This window comes from Salmo salar, chromosome 08, assembly GCF_965601325.2.
Source record: "Salmo salar chromosome 08, fSalSal1, whole genome shotgun sequence".
Taxonomy (NCBI): domain Eukaryota; kingdom Metazoa; phylum Chordata; class Actinopteri; order Salmoniformes; family Salmonidae; genus Salmo; species Salmo salar.
The window spans coordinates 580582-592500 of record NC_138298.1 but is presented as its reverse complement, the minus strand read 5'-3'; the positions used below and the strand labels follow the sequence as shown (position 1 = coordinate 592500).

Genomic DNA, 11919 nt, shown 5'->3' with positions numbered 1-11919 from the left:
CGTAAGCGAGAAACAATCTCTTGCTACAACATATATAGTCAAAGTGAGTCTGATAAAACAGACATTTAGTCAATTCATCATTAAATGCTTAATACAAGGCAGTGTTGCTGATGAAATAGTGCAAGAGCACACCCTCGTGGACAAAATGCTTACAGCACCTGGTATTCCCAGGCGGTCTCCCATCCAAGTACTAACCAGGCCCGACCCTGCTTAGCTTCCGAGATCAGACGAGATCGGGCGTACCCAGGCTGGTAAGGCCGTAAGCGAGAAACAATCTCTTGCTACAACATATATAGTCAAAGTGAGTGTGATAAACAGACATTGCATTTTCACCAATTAGATAAGCAGCTTGAACTTTGTGTCACTGAAAAAGTAGAAGAAATTACAAACACTGTTCCCATCACTTTTTAGCACAGGTAGTTGGATAAAATACAAACTTTATTTCCTTTCATCATTTGAACAGGGCAAAGGAGCACAAAGCACACACAAGCTGCATTCAGCAACAATATTCTTGTTTGTCTTATAAATACAAGGCAGATGCTAATTGAAAACACAAGGAAATTTGATCCTATTAAAAAGGCAGGAAGCTGCATTTAGTCAATTCATCATTAAATGCTTACTACAAGGCAGTGTTGCTGATGAAATAGTGCAGGGGCACACCCTCGTGGACAAAATGCTTCCAGCACCTGGTATTCCCAGGCGGTCTCCCATCCAAGTACTAACCAGGCCCGACCCTGCTTAGCTTCCGAGATCAGACGAGATCGGGCGTACCCAGGCTGGTATGGCCGTAAGCGAGAAACAATCTCTTGCTACAACATATATAGTCAAAGTGAGTCTGATAAAACAGACATTTAGTCAATTCATCATTAAATGCTTAATACAAGGCAGTGTTGCTGATGAAATAGTGCAAGAGCACACCCTCGTGGACAAAATGCTTACAGCACCTGGTATTCCCAGGCGGTCTCCCATCCAAGTACTAACCAGGCCCGACCCTGCTTAGCTTCCGAGATCAGACGAGATCGGGCGTACCCAGGCTGGTATGGCCGTAAGCGAGAAACAATCTCTTGCTACAACATATATAGTCAAAGTGAGTCTGATAAAACAGACATTTAGTCAATTCATCATTAAATGCTTAATACAAGGCAGTGTTGCTGATGAAATAGTGCAAGAGCACACCCTCGTGGACAAAATGCTTACAGCACCTGGTATTCCCAGGCGGTCTCCCATCCAAGTACTAACCAGGCCCGACCCTGCTTAGCTTCCGAGATCAGACGAGATCGGGCGTACCCAGGCTGGTATGGCCGTAAGCGAGAAACAATCTCTTGCTACAACATATATAGTCAAAGTGAGTGTGATAAACAGACATTGCATTTTCACCAATTAGATAAGCAGCTTGAACTTTGTGTCACTGAAAAAGTAGAAGAAATTACAAACACTGTTCCCATCACTTTTTAGCACAGGTAGTTGGATAAAATACAAACTTTATTTCCTTTCATCATTTGAACAGGGCAAAGGAGCACAAAGCACACACAAGCTGCATTCAGCAACAATATTCTTGTTTGTCTTATAAATACAAGGCAGATGCTAATTGAAAACACAAGGAAATTTGATCCTATTAAAAAGGCAGGAAGCTGCATTTAGTCAATTCATCATTAAATGCTTACTACAAGGCAGTGTTGCTGATGAAATAGTGCAGGGGCACACCCTCGTGGACAAAATGCTTACAGCACCTGGTATTCCCAGGCGGTCTCCCATCCAAGTACTAACCAGGCCCGACCCTGCTTAGCTTCCGAGATCAGACGAGATCGGGCGTACCCAGGCTGGTATGGCCGTAAGCGAGAAACAATCTCTTGCTACAACATATATAGTCAAAGTGAGTCTGATAAAACAGACATTTAGTCAATTCATCATTAAATGCTTAATACAAGGCAGTGTTGCTGATGAAATAGTGCAAGAGCACACCCTCGTGGACAAAATGCTTACAGCACCTGGTATTCCCAGGCGGTCTCCCATCCAAGTACTAACCAGGCCCGACCCTGCTTAGCTTCCGAGATCAGACGAGATCGGGCGTACCCAGGCTGGTATGGCCGTAAGCGAGAAACAATCTCTTGCTACAACATATATAGTCAAAGTGAGTGTGATAAACAGACATTGCATTTTCACCAATTAGATAAGCAGCTTGAACTTTGTGTCACTGAAAAAGTAGAAGAAATTACAAACACTGTTCCCATCACTTTTTAGCACAGGTAGTTGGATAAAATACAAACTTTATTTCCTTTCATCATTTGAACAGGGCAAAGGAGCACAAAGCACACACAAGCTGCATTCAGCAACAATATTCTTGTTTGTCTTATAAATACAAGGCAGATGCTAATTGAAAACACAAGGAAATTTGATCCTATTAAAAAGGCAGGAAGCTGCATTTAGTCAATTCATCATTAAATGCTTACTACAAGGCAGTGTTGCTGATGAAATAGTGCAGGGGCACACCCTCGTGGACAAAATGCTTACAGCACCTGGTATTCCCAGGCGGTCTCCCATCCAAGTACTAACCAGGCCCGACCCTGCTTAGCTTCCGAGATCAGACGAGATCGGGCGTACCCAGGCTGGTATGGCCGTAAGCGAGAAACAATCTCTTGCTACAACATATATAGTCAAAGTGAGTCTGATAAAACAGACATTTAGTCAATTCATCATTAAATGCTTAATACAAGGCAGTGTTGCTGATGAAATAGTGCAAGAGCACACCCTCGTGGACAAAATGCTTACAGCACCTGGTATTCCCAGGCGGTCTCCCATCCAAGTACTAACCAGGCCCGACCCTGCTTAGCTTCCGAGATCAGACGAGATCGGGCGTACCCAGGCTGGTATGGCCGTAAGCGAGATACAATCTCTTGCTACAACATATATAGTCAAAGTGAGTCTGATAAAACAGACATTTAGTCAATTCATCATTAAATGCTTAATACAAGGCAGTGTTGCTGATGAAATAGTGCAAGAGCACACCCTCGTGGACAAAATGCTTACAGCACCTGGTATTCCCAGGCGGTCTCCCATCCAAGTACTAACCAGGCCCGACCCTGCTTAGCTTCCGAGATCAGACGAGATCGGGCGTACCCAGGCTGGTAAGGCCGTAAGCGAGAAACAATCTCTTGCTACAACATATATAGTCAAAGTGAGTGTGATAAACAGACATTGCATTTTCACCAATTAGATAAGCAGCTTGAACTTTGTGTCACTGAAAAAGTAGAAGAAATTACAAACACTGTTCCCATCACTTTTTAGCACAGGTAGTTGGATAAAATACAAACTTTATTTCCTTTCATCATTTGAACAGGGCAAAGGAGCACAAAGCACACACAAGCTGCATTCAGCAACAATATTCTTGTTTGTCTTATAAATACAAGGCAGATGCTAATTGAAAACACAAGGAAATTTGATCCTATTAAAAAGGCAGGAAGCTGCATTTAGTCAATTCATCATTAAATGCTTACTACAAGGCAGTGTTGCTGATGAAATAGTGCAGGGGCACACCCTCGTGGACAAAATGCTTCCAGCACCTGGTATTCCCAGGCGGTCTCCCATCCAAGTACTAACCAGGCCCGACCCTGCTTAGCTTCCGAGATCAGACGAGATCGGGCGTACCCAGGCTGGTATGGCCGTAAGCGAGAAACAATCTCTTGCTACAACATATATAGTCAAAGTGAGTCTGATAAAACAGACATTTAGTCAATTCATCATTAAATGCTTAATACAAGGCAGTGTTGCTGATGAAATAGTGCAAGAGCACACCCTCGTGGACAAAATGCTTACAGCACCTGGTATTCCCAGGCGGTCTCCCATCCAAGTACTAACCAGGCCCGACCCTGCTTAGCTTCCGAGATCAGACGAGATCGGGCGTACCCAGGCTGGTATGGCCGTAAGCGAGAAACAATCTCTTGCTACAACATATATAGTCAAAGTGAGTCTGATAAAACAGACATTTAGTCAATTCATCATTAAATGCTTAATACAAGGCAGTGTTGCTGATGAAATAGTGCAAGAGCACACCCTCGTGGACAAAATGCTTACAGCACCTGGTATTCCCAGGCGGTCTCCCATCCAAGTACTAACCAGGCCCGACCCTGCTTAGCTTCCGAGATCAGAGGAGATCGGGCGTACCCAGGCTGGTATGGCCGTAAGCGAGAAACAATCTCTTGCTACAACATATATAGTCAAAGTGAGTGTGATAAACAGACATTGCATTTTCACCAATTAGATAAGCAGCTTGAACTTTGTGTCACTGAAAAAGTAGAAGAAATTACAAACACTGTTCCCATCACTTTTTAGCACAGGTAGTTGGATAAAATACAAACTTTATTTCCTTTCATCATTTGAACAGGGCAAAGGAGCACAAAGCACACACAAGCTGCATTCAGCAACAATATTCTTGTTTGTCTTATAAATACAAGGCAGATGCTAATTGAAAACACAAGGAAATTTGATCCTATTAAAAAGGCAGGAAGCTGCATTTAGTCAATTCATCATTAAATGCTTACTACAAGGCAGTGTTGCTGATGAAATAGTGCAGGGGCACACCCTCGTGGACAAAATGCTTACAGCACCTGGTATTCCCAGGCGGTCTCCCATCCAAGTACTAACCAGGCCCGACCCTGCTTAGCTTCCGAGATCAGACGAGATCGGGCGTACCCAGGCTGGTATGGCCGTAAGCGAGAAACAATCTCTTGCTACAACATATATAGTCAAAGTGAGTCTGATAAAACAGACATTTAGTCAATTCATCATTAAATGCTTAATACAAGGCAGTGTTGCTGATGAAATAGTGCAAGAGCACACCCTCGTGGACAAAATGCTTACAGCACCTGGTATTCCCAGGCGGTCTCCCATCCAAGTACTAACCAGGCCCGACCCTGCTTAGCTTCCGAGATCAGACGAGATCGGGCGTACCCAGGCTGGTATGGCCGTAAGCGAGATACAATCTCTTGCTACAACATATATAGTCAAAGTGAGTCTGATAAAACAGACATTTAGTCAATTCATCATTAAATGCTTAATACAAGGCAGTGTTGCTGATGAAATAGTGCAAGAGCACACCCTCGTGGACAAAATGCTTACAGCACCTGGTATTCCCAGGCGGTCTCCCATCCAAGTACTAACCAGGCCCGACCCTGCTTAGCTTCCGAGATCAGACGAGATCGGGCGTACCCAGGCTGGTAAGGCCGTAAGCGAGAAACAATCTCTTGCTACAACATATATAGTCAAAGTGAGTGTGATAAACAGACATTGCATTTTCACCAATTAGATAAGCAGCTTGAACTTTGTGTCACTGAAAAAGTAGAAGAAATTACAAACACTGTTCCCATCACTTTTTAGCACAGGTAGTTGGATAAAATACAAACTTTATTTCCTTTCATCATTTGAACAGGGCAAAGGAGCACAAAGCACACACAAGCTGCATTCAGCAACAATATTCTTGTTTGTCTTATAAATACAAGGCAGATGCTAATTGAAAACACAAGGAAATTTGATCCTATTAAAAAGGCAGGAAGCTGCATTTAGTCAATTCATCATTAAATGCTTACTACAAGGCAGTGTTGCTGATGAAATAGTGCAGGGGCACACCCTCGTGGACAAAATGCTTACAGCACCTGGTATTCCCAGGCGGTCTCCCATCCAAGTACTAACCAGGCCCGACCCTGCTTAGCTTCCGAGATCAGACGAGATCGGGCGTACCCAGGCTGGTATGGCCGTAAGCGAGAAACAATCTCTTGCTACAACATATATAGTCAAAGTGAGTCTGATAAAACAGACATTTAGTCAATTCATCATTAAATGCTTAATACAAGGCAGTGTTGCTGATGAAATAGTGCAAGAGCACACCCTCGTGGACAAAATGCTTACAGCACCTGGTATTCCCAGGCGGTCTCCCATCCAAGTACTAACCAGGCCCGACCCTGCTTAGCTTCCGAGATCAGACGAGATCGGGCGTACCCAGGCTGGTATGGCCGTAAGCGAGATGCAATCTCTTGCTACAACATATATAGTCAAAGTGAGTCTGATAAAACAGACATTTAGTCAATTCATCATTAAATGCTTAATACAAGGCAGTGTTGCTGATGAAATAGTGCAAGAGCACACCCTCGTGGACAAAATGCTTACAGCACCTGGTATTCCCAGGCGGTCTCCCATCCAAGTACTAACCAGGCCCGACCCTGCTTAGCTTCCGAGATCAGACGAGATCGGGCGTACCCAGGCTGGTAAGGCCGTAAGCGAGAAACAATCTCTTGCTACAACATATATAGTCAAAGTGAGTGTGATAAACAGACATTGCATTTTCACCAATTAGATAAGCAGCTTGAACTTTGTGTCACTGAAAAAGTAGAAGAAATTACAAACACTGTTCCCATCACTTTTTAGCACAGGTAGTTGGATAAAATACAAACTTTATTTCCTTTCATCATTTGAACAGGGCAAAGGAGCACAAAGCACACACAAGCTGCATTCAGCAACAATATTCTTGTTTGTCTTATAAATACAAGGCAGATGCTAATTGAAAACACAAGGAAATTTGATCCTATTAAAAAGGCAGGAAGCTGCATTTAGTCAATTCATCATTAAATGCTTACTACAAGGCAGTGTTGCTGATGAAATAGTGCAGGGGCACACCCTCGTGGACAAAATGCTTACAGCACCTGGTATTCCCAGGCGGTCTCCCATCCAAGTACTAACCAGGCCCGACCCTGCTTAGCTTCCGAGATCAGACGAGATCGGGCGTACCCAGGCTGGTATGGCCGTAAGCGAGAAACAATCTCTTGCTACAACATATATAGTCAAAGTGAGTCTGATAAAACAGACATTTAGTCAATTCATCATTAAATGCTTAATACAAGGCAGTGTTGCTGATGAAATAGTGCAAGAGCACACCCTCGTGGACAAAATGCTTACAGCACCTGGTATTCCCAGGCGGTCTCCCATCCAAGTACTAACCAGGCCCGACCCTGCTTAGCTTCCGAGATCAGACGAGATCGGGCGTACCCAGGCTGGTATGGCCGTAAGCAAGAAACAATCTCTTGCTACAACATATATAGTCAAAGTGAGTGTGATAAACAGACATTGCATTTTCACCAATTAGATAAGCAGCTTGAACTTTGTGTCACTGAAAAAGTAGAAGAAATTACAAACACTGTTCCCATCACTTTTTAGCACAGGTAGTTGGATAAAATACAAACTTTATTTCCTTTCATCATTTGAACAGGGCAAAGGAGCACAAAGCACACACAAGCTGCATTCAGCAACAATATTCTTGTTTGTCTTATAAATACAAGGCAGATGCTAATTGAAAACACAAGGAAATTTGATCCTATTAAAAAGGCAGGAAGCTGCATTTAGTCAATTCATCATTAAATGCTTACTACAAGGCAGTGTTGCTGATGAAATAGTGCAGGGGCACACCCTCGTGGACAAAATGCTTACAGCACCTGGTATTCCCAGGCGGTCTCCCATCCAAGTACTAACCAGGCCCGACCCTGCTTAGCTTCCGAGATCAGACGAGATCGGGCGTACCCAGGCTGGTATGGCCGTAAGCGAGAAACAATCTCTTGCTACAACATATATAGTCAAAGTGAGTCTGATAAAACAGACATTTAGTCAATTCATCATTAAATGCTTAATACAAGGCAGTGTTGCTGATGAAATAGTGCAAGAGCACACCCTCGTGGACAAAATGCTTACAGCACCTGGTATTCCCAGGCGGTCTCCCATCCAAGTACTAACCAGGCCCGACCCTGCTTAGCTTCCGAGATCAGACGAGATCGGGCGTACCCAGGCTGGTATGGCCGTAAGCGAGAAACAATCTCTTGCTACAACATATATAGTCAAAGTGAGTGTGATAAACAGACATTGCATTTTCACCAATTAGATAAGCAGCTTGAACTTTGTGTCACTGAAAAAGTAGAAGAAATTACAAACACTGTTCCCATCACTTTTTAGCACAGGTAGTTGGATAAAATACAAACTTTATTTCCTTTCATCATTTGAACAGGGCAAAGGAGCACAAAGCACACACAAGCTGCATTCAGCAACAATATTCTTGTTTGTCTTATAAATACAAGGCAGATGCTAATTGAAAACACAAGGAAATTTGATCCTATTAAAAAGGCAGGAAGCTGCATTTAGTCAATTCATCATTAAATGCTTACTACAAGGCAGTGTTGCTGATGAAATAGTGCAGGGGCACACCCTCGTGGACAAAATGCTTACAGCACCTGGTATTCCCAGGCGGTCTCCCATCCAAGTACTAACCAGGCCCGACCCTGCTTAGCTTCCGAGATCAGACGAGATCGGGCGTACCCAGGCTGGTATGGCCGTAAGCGAGAAACAATCTCTTGCTACAACATATATAGTCAAAGTGAGTGTGATAAACAGACATTGCATTTTCACCAATTAGATAAGCAGCTTGAACTTTGTGTCACTGAAAAAGTAGAAGAAATTACAAACACTGTTCCCATCACTTTTTAGCACAGGTAGTTGGATAAAATACAAACTTTATTTCCTTTCATCATTTGAACAGGGCAAAGGAGCACAAAGCACACACAAGCTGCATTCAGCAACAATATTCTTGTTTGTCTTATAAATACAAGGCAGATGCTAATTGAAAACACAAGGAAATTTGATCCTATTAAAAAGGCAGGAAGCTGCATTTAGTCAATTCATCATTAAATGCTTACTACAAGGCAGTGTTGCTGATGAAATAGTGCAGGGGCACACCCTCGTGGACAAAATGCTTACAGCACCTGGTATTCCCAGGCGGTCTCCCATCCAAGTACTAACCAGGCCCGACCCTGCTTAGCTTCCGAGATCAGACGAGATCGGGCGTACCCAGGCTGGTATGGCCGTAAGCGAGAAACAATCTCTTGCTACAACATATATAGTCAAAGTGAGTCTGATAAAACAGACATTTAGTCAATTCATCATTAAATGCTTAATACAAGGCAGTGTTGCTGATGAAATAGTGCAAGAGCACACCCTCGTGGACAAAATGCTTACAGCACCTGGTATTCCCAGGCGGTCTCCCATCCAAGTACTAACCAGGCCCGACCCTGCTTAGCTTCCGAGATCAGACGAGATCGGGCGTACCCAGGCTGGTATGGCCGTAAGCGAGAAACAATCTCTTGCTACAACATATATAGTCAAAGTGAGTGTGATAAACAGACATTGCATTTTCACCAATTAGATAAGCAGCTTGAACTTTGTGTCACTGAAAAAGTAGAAGAAATTACAAACACTGTTCCCATCACTTTTTAGCACAGGTAGTTGGATAAAATACAAACTTTATTTCCTTTCATCATTTGAACAGGGCAAAGGAGCACAAAGCACACACAAGCTGCATTCAGCAACAATATTCTTGTTTGTCTTATAAATACAAGGCAGATGCTAATTGAAAACACAAGGAAATTTGATCCTATTAAAAAGGCAGGAAGCTGCATTTAGTCAATTCATCATTAAATGCTTACTACAAGGCAGTGTTGCTGATGAAATAGTGCAGGGGCACACCCTCGTGGACAAAATGCTTACAGCACCTGGTATTCCCAGGCGGTCTCCCATCCAAGTACTAACCAGGCCCGACCCTGCTTAGCTTCCGAGATCAGACGAGATCGGGCGTACCCAGGCTGGTATGGCCGTAAGCGAGAAACAATCTCTTGCTACAACATATATAGTCAAAGTGAGTGTGATAAACAGACATTGCATTTTCACCAATTAGATAAGCAGCTTGAACTTTGTGTCACTGAAAAAGTAGAAGAAATTACAAACACTGTTCCCATCACTTTTTAGCACAGGTAGTTGGATAAAATACAAACTTTATTTCCTTTCATCATTTGAACAGGGCAAAGGAGCACAAAGCACACACAAGCTGCATTCAGCAACAATATTCTTGTTTGTCTTATAAATACAAGGCAGATGCTAATTGAAAACACAAGGAAATTTGATCCTATTAAAAAGGCAGGAAGCTGCATTTAGTCAATTCATCATTAAATGCTTACTACAAGGCAGTGTTGCTGATGAAATAGTGCAGGGGCACACCCTCGTGGACAAAATGCTTACAGCACCTGGTATTCCCAGGCGGTCTCCCATCCAAGTACTAACCAGGCCCGACCCTGCTTAGCTTCCGAGATCAGACGAGATCGGGCGTACCCAGGCTGGTATGGCCGTAAGCGATAAACAATCTCTTGCTACAACATATATAGTCAAAGTGAGTCTGATAAAACAGACATTTAGTCAATTCATCATTAAATGCTTAATACAAGGCAGTGTTGCTGATGAAATAGTGCAAGAGCACACCCTCGTGGACAAAATGCTTACAGCACCTGGTATTCCCAGGCGGTCTCCCATCCAAGTACTAACCAGGCCCGACCCTGCTTAGCTTCCGAGATCAGACGAGATCGGGGGTACCCAGGCTGGTATGGCCGTAAGCGAGATACAATCTCTTGCTACAACATATATAGTCAAAGTGAGTCTGATAAAACAGACATTTAGTCAATTCATCATTAAATGCTTAATACAAGGCAGTGTTGCTGATGAAATAGTGCAAGAGCACACCCTCGTGGACAAAATGCTTACAGCACCTGGTATTCCCAGGCGGTCTCCCATCCAAGTACTAACCAGGCCCGACCCTACTTAGCTTCCGAGATCAGACGAGATCGGGCGTACCCAGGCTGGTATGGCCGTAAGCGAGAAACAATCTCTTGCTACAACATATATAGTCAAAGTGAGTCTGATAAAACAGACATTTAGTCAATTCATCATTAAATGCTTAATACAAGGCAGTGTTGCTGATGAAATAGTGCAAGAGCACACCCTCGTGGACAAAATGCTTACAGCACCTGGTATTCCCAGGCGGTCTCCCATCCAAGTACTAACCAGGCCCGACCCTGCTTAGCTTCCGAGATCAGACTAGATCGGGCGTACCCAGGCTGGTATGGCCGTAAGCGAGATAGAATCTCTTGCTACAACATATATAGTCAAAGTGAGTCTGATAAAACAGACATTTAGTCAATTCATCATTAAATGCTTAATACAAGGCAGTGTTGCTGATGAAATAGTGCAAGAGCACACCCTCGTGGACAAAATGCTTACAGCACCTGGTATTCCCAGGCGGTCTCCCATCCAAGTACTAACCAGGCCCGACCCTGCTTAGCTTCCGAGATCAGACGAGATCGGGCGTACCCAGGCTGGTAAGGCCGTAAGCGAGAAACAATCTCTTGCTACAACATATATAGTCAAAGTGAGTGTGATAAACAGACATTGCATTTTCACCAATTAGATAAGCAGCTTGAACTTTGTGTCACTGAAAAAGTAGAAGAAATTACAAACACTGTTCCCATCACTTTTTAGCACAGGTAGTTGGATAAAATACAAACTTTATTTCCTTTCATCATTTGAACAGGGCAAAGGAGCACAAAGCACACACAAGCTGCATTCAGCAACAATATTCTTGTTTGTCTTATAAATACAAGGCAGATGCTAATTGAAAACACAAGGAAATTTGATCCTATTAAAAAGGCAGGAAGCTGCATTTAGTCAATTCATCATTAAATGCTTACTACAAGGCAGTGTTGCTGATGAAATAGTGCAGGGGCACACCCTCGTGGACAAAATGCTTACAGCACCTGGTATTCCCAGGCGGTCTCCCATCCAAGTACTAACCAGGCCCGACCCTGCTTAGCTTCCGAGATCAGACGAGATCGGGCGTACCCAGGCTGGTATGGCCGTAAGCGAGAAACAATCTCTTGCTACAACATATATAGTCAAAGTGAGTGTGATAAACAGACATTGCATTTTCACCAATTAGATAAGCAGCTTGAACTTTGTGTCACTGAAAAAGTAGAAGAAATTACAAACACTGTTCCCATCACTTTTTAG

The 11919-nt window shown here is 43.3% G+C and overlaps 33 non-coding genes across 33 annotated transcripts in view; all 33 read right to left on the bottom strand.

Moving 5' to 3' along the window:
- Positions 1-7, bottom strand: part of LOC145887048 (5S ribosomal RNA) — a 119-nt gene extending 112 nt beyond the window's left edge. Inside the window, exon 1 of the ribosomal RNA XR_014398635.1 lies at positions 1-7. This exon is cut by the window's left edge and continues 112 nt beyond it. This is a non-coding gene — a ribosomal RNA (5S ribosomal RNA).
- Positions 8-146: 139 nt separating this feature from the next.
- Positions 147-265, bottom strand: LOC145884040 (5S ribosomal RNA). Its single transcript, XR_014395619.1, has one exon. It is a non-coding gene; the product is annotated as a 5S ribosomal RNA (ribosomal RNA).
- A 409-nt stretch (positions 266-674) lies between these two features.
- Positions 675-793, bottom strand: LOC145885722 (5S ribosomal RNA). The gene has a single exon (XR_014397306.1). It is a non-coding gene; the product is annotated as a 5S ribosomal RNA (ribosomal RNA).
- Positions 794-932: 139 nt separating this feature from the next.
- Positions 933-1051, bottom strand: LOC145887037 (5S ribosomal RNA). Its single transcript, XR_014398624.1, has one exon. It is a non-coding gene; the product is annotated as a 5S ribosomal RNA (ribosomal RNA).
- Positions 1052-1190: 139 nt separating this feature from the next.
- LOC145887026 (5S ribosomal RNA) lies at positions 1191-1309 on the bottom strand. Its single transcript, XR_014398613.1, has one exon. It is a non-coding gene; the product is annotated as a 5S ribosomal RNA (ribosomal RNA).
- Positions 1310-1718: 409 nt separating this feature from the next.
- Positions 1719-1837, bottom strand: LOC145887015 (5S ribosomal RNA). Its single transcript, XR_014398602.1, has one exon. It is a non-coding gene; the product is annotated as a 5S ribosomal RNA (ribosomal RNA).
- Positions 1838-1976: 139 nt separating this feature from the next.
- LOC145887003 (5S ribosomal RNA) lies at positions 1977-2095 on the bottom strand. The gene has a single exon (XR_014398590.1). It is a non-coding gene; the product is annotated as a 5S ribosomal RNA (ribosomal RNA).
- Positions 2096-2504: 409 nt separating this feature from the next.
- Positions 2505-2623, bottom strand: LOC145886992 (5S ribosomal RNA). The gene has a single exon (XR_014398579.1). It is a non-coding gene; the product is annotated as a 5S ribosomal RNA (ribosomal RNA).
- A 139-nt stretch (positions 2624-2762) lies between these two features.
- On the bottom strand, positions 2763-2881 carry LOC145886981 (5S ribosomal RNA). Its single transcript, XR_014398568.1, has one exon. It is a non-coding gene; the product is annotated as a 5S ribosomal RNA (ribosomal RNA).
- Positions 2882-3020: 139 nt separating this feature from the next.
- LOC145884039 (5S ribosomal RNA) lies at positions 3021-3139 on the bottom strand. Its single transcript, XR_014395618.1, has one exon. It is a non-coding gene; the product is annotated as a 5S ribosomal RNA (ribosomal RNA).
- A 409-nt stretch (positions 3140-3548) lies between these two features.
- On the bottom strand, positions 3549-3667 carry LOC145885721 (5S ribosomal RNA). The gene has a single exon (XR_014397305.1). It is a non-coding gene; the product is annotated as a 5S ribosomal RNA (ribosomal RNA).
- Positions 3668-3806: 139 nt separating this feature from the next.
- On the bottom strand, positions 3807-3925 carry LOC145886970 (5S ribosomal RNA). The gene has a single exon (XR_014398557.1). It is a non-coding gene; the product is annotated as a 5S ribosomal RNA (ribosomal RNA).
- Positions 3926-4064: 139 nt separating this feature from the next.
- On the bottom strand, positions 4065-4183 carry LOC145882719 (5S ribosomal RNA). Its single transcript, XR_014394287.1, has one exon. It is a non-coding gene; the product is annotated as a 5S ribosomal RNA (ribosomal RNA).
- Positions 4184-4592: 409 nt separating this feature from the next.
- Positions 4593-4711, bottom strand: LOC145886959 (5S ribosomal RNA). The gene has a single exon (XR_014398546.1). It is a non-coding gene; the product is annotated as a 5S ribosomal RNA (ribosomal RNA).
- Positions 4712-4850: 139 nt separating this feature from the next.
- Positions 4851-4969, bottom strand: LOC145886948 (5S ribosomal RNA). The gene has a single exon (XR_014398535.1). It is a non-coding gene; the product is annotated as a 5S ribosomal RNA (ribosomal RNA).
- A 139-nt stretch (positions 4970-5108) lies between these two features.
- Positions 5109-5227, bottom strand: LOC145884038 (5S ribosomal RNA). The gene has a single exon (XR_014395617.1). It is a non-coding gene; the product is annotated as a 5S ribosomal RNA (ribosomal RNA).
- A 409-nt stretch (positions 5228-5636) lies between these two features.
- On the bottom strand, positions 5637-5755 carry LOC145886937 (5S ribosomal RNA). Its single transcript, XR_014398524.1, has one exon. It is a non-coding gene; the product is annotated as a 5S ribosomal RNA (ribosomal RNA).
- Positions 5756-5894: 139 nt separating this feature from the next.
- Positions 5895-6013, bottom strand: LOC145886926 (5S ribosomal RNA). The gene has a single exon (XR_014398513.1). It is a non-coding gene; the product is annotated as a 5S ribosomal RNA (ribosomal RNA).
- A 139-nt stretch (positions 6014-6152) lies between these two features.
- LOC145884037 (5S ribosomal RNA) lies at positions 6153-6271 on the bottom strand. The gene has a single exon (XR_014395616.1). It is a non-coding gene; the product is annotated as a 5S ribosomal RNA (ribosomal RNA).
- Positions 6272-6680: 409 nt separating this feature from the next.
- On the bottom strand, positions 6681-6799 carry LOC145886915 (5S ribosomal RNA). Its single transcript, XR_014398502.1, has one exon. It is a non-coding gene; the product is annotated as a 5S ribosomal RNA (ribosomal RNA).
- Positions 6800-6938: 139 nt separating this feature from the next.
- LOC145886904 (5S ribosomal RNA) lies at positions 6939-7057 on the bottom strand. Its single transcript, XR_014398491.1, has one exon. It is a non-coding gene; the product is annotated as a 5S ribosomal RNA (ribosomal RNA).
- Positions 7058-7466: 409 nt separating this feature from the next.
- On the bottom strand, positions 7467-7585 carry LOC145886892 (5S ribosomal RNA). Its single transcript, XR_014398479.1, has one exon. It is a non-coding gene; the product is annotated as a 5S ribosomal RNA (ribosomal RNA).
- A 139-nt stretch (positions 7586-7724) lies between these two features.
- On the bottom strand, positions 7725-7843 carry LOC145886881 (5S ribosomal RNA). Its single transcript, XR_014398468.1, has one exon. It is a non-coding gene; the product is annotated as a 5S ribosomal RNA (ribosomal RNA).
- Positions 7844-8252: 409 nt separating this feature from the next.
- LOC145886870 (5S ribosomal RNA) lies at positions 8253-8371 on the bottom strand. The gene has a single exon (XR_014398457.1). It is a non-coding gene; the product is annotated as a 5S ribosomal RNA (ribosomal RNA).
- A 409-nt stretch (positions 8372-8780) lies between these two features.
- Positions 8781-8899, bottom strand: LOC145886859 (5S ribosomal RNA). Its single transcript, XR_014398446.1, has one exon. It is a non-coding gene; the product is annotated as a 5S ribosomal RNA (ribosomal RNA).
- Positions 8900-9038: 139 nt separating this feature from the next.
- Positions 9039-9157, bottom strand: LOC145886848 (5S ribosomal RNA). The gene has a single exon (XR_014398434.1). It is a non-coding gene; the product is annotated as a 5S ribosomal RNA (ribosomal RNA).
- Positions 9158-9566: 409 nt separating this feature from the next.
- Positions 9567-9685, bottom strand: LOC145886837 (5S ribosomal RNA). The gene has a single exon (XR_014398423.1). It is a non-coding gene; the product is annotated as a 5S ribosomal RNA (ribosomal RNA).
- Positions 9686-10094: 409 nt separating this feature from the next.
- On the bottom strand, positions 10095-10213 carry LOC145886826 (5S ribosomal RNA). The gene has a single exon (XR_014398412.1). It is a non-coding gene; the product is annotated as a 5S ribosomal RNA (ribosomal RNA).
- A 139-nt stretch (positions 10214-10352) lies between these two features.
- Positions 10353-10471, bottom strand: LOC145881779 (5S ribosomal RNA). Its single transcript, XR_014393349.1, has one exon. It is a non-coding gene; the product is annotated as a 5S ribosomal RNA (ribosomal RNA).
- Positions 10472-10610: 139 nt separating this feature from the next.
- LOC145883028 (5S ribosomal RNA) lies at positions 10611-10729 on the bottom strand. The gene has a single exon (XR_014394600.1). It is a non-coding gene; the product is annotated as a 5S ribosomal RNA (ribosomal RNA).
- Positions 10730-10868: 139 nt separating this feature from the next.
- Positions 10869-10987, bottom strand: LOC145885653 (5S ribosomal RNA). Its single transcript, XR_014397236.1, has one exon. It is a non-coding gene; the product is annotated as a 5S ribosomal RNA (ribosomal RNA).
- Positions 10988-11126: 139 nt separating this feature from the next.
- On the bottom strand, positions 11127-11245 carry LOC145884035 (5S ribosomal RNA). The gene has a single exon (XR_014395614.1). It is a non-coding gene; the product is annotated as a 5S ribosomal RNA (ribosomal RNA).
- Positions 11246-11654: 409 nt separating this feature from the next.
- On the bottom strand, positions 11655-11773 carry LOC145886815 (5S ribosomal RNA). The gene has a single exon (XR_014398401.1). It is a non-coding gene; the product is annotated as a 5S ribosomal RNA (ribosomal RNA).
- Positions 11774-11919: the final 146 nt, after the last annotated feature.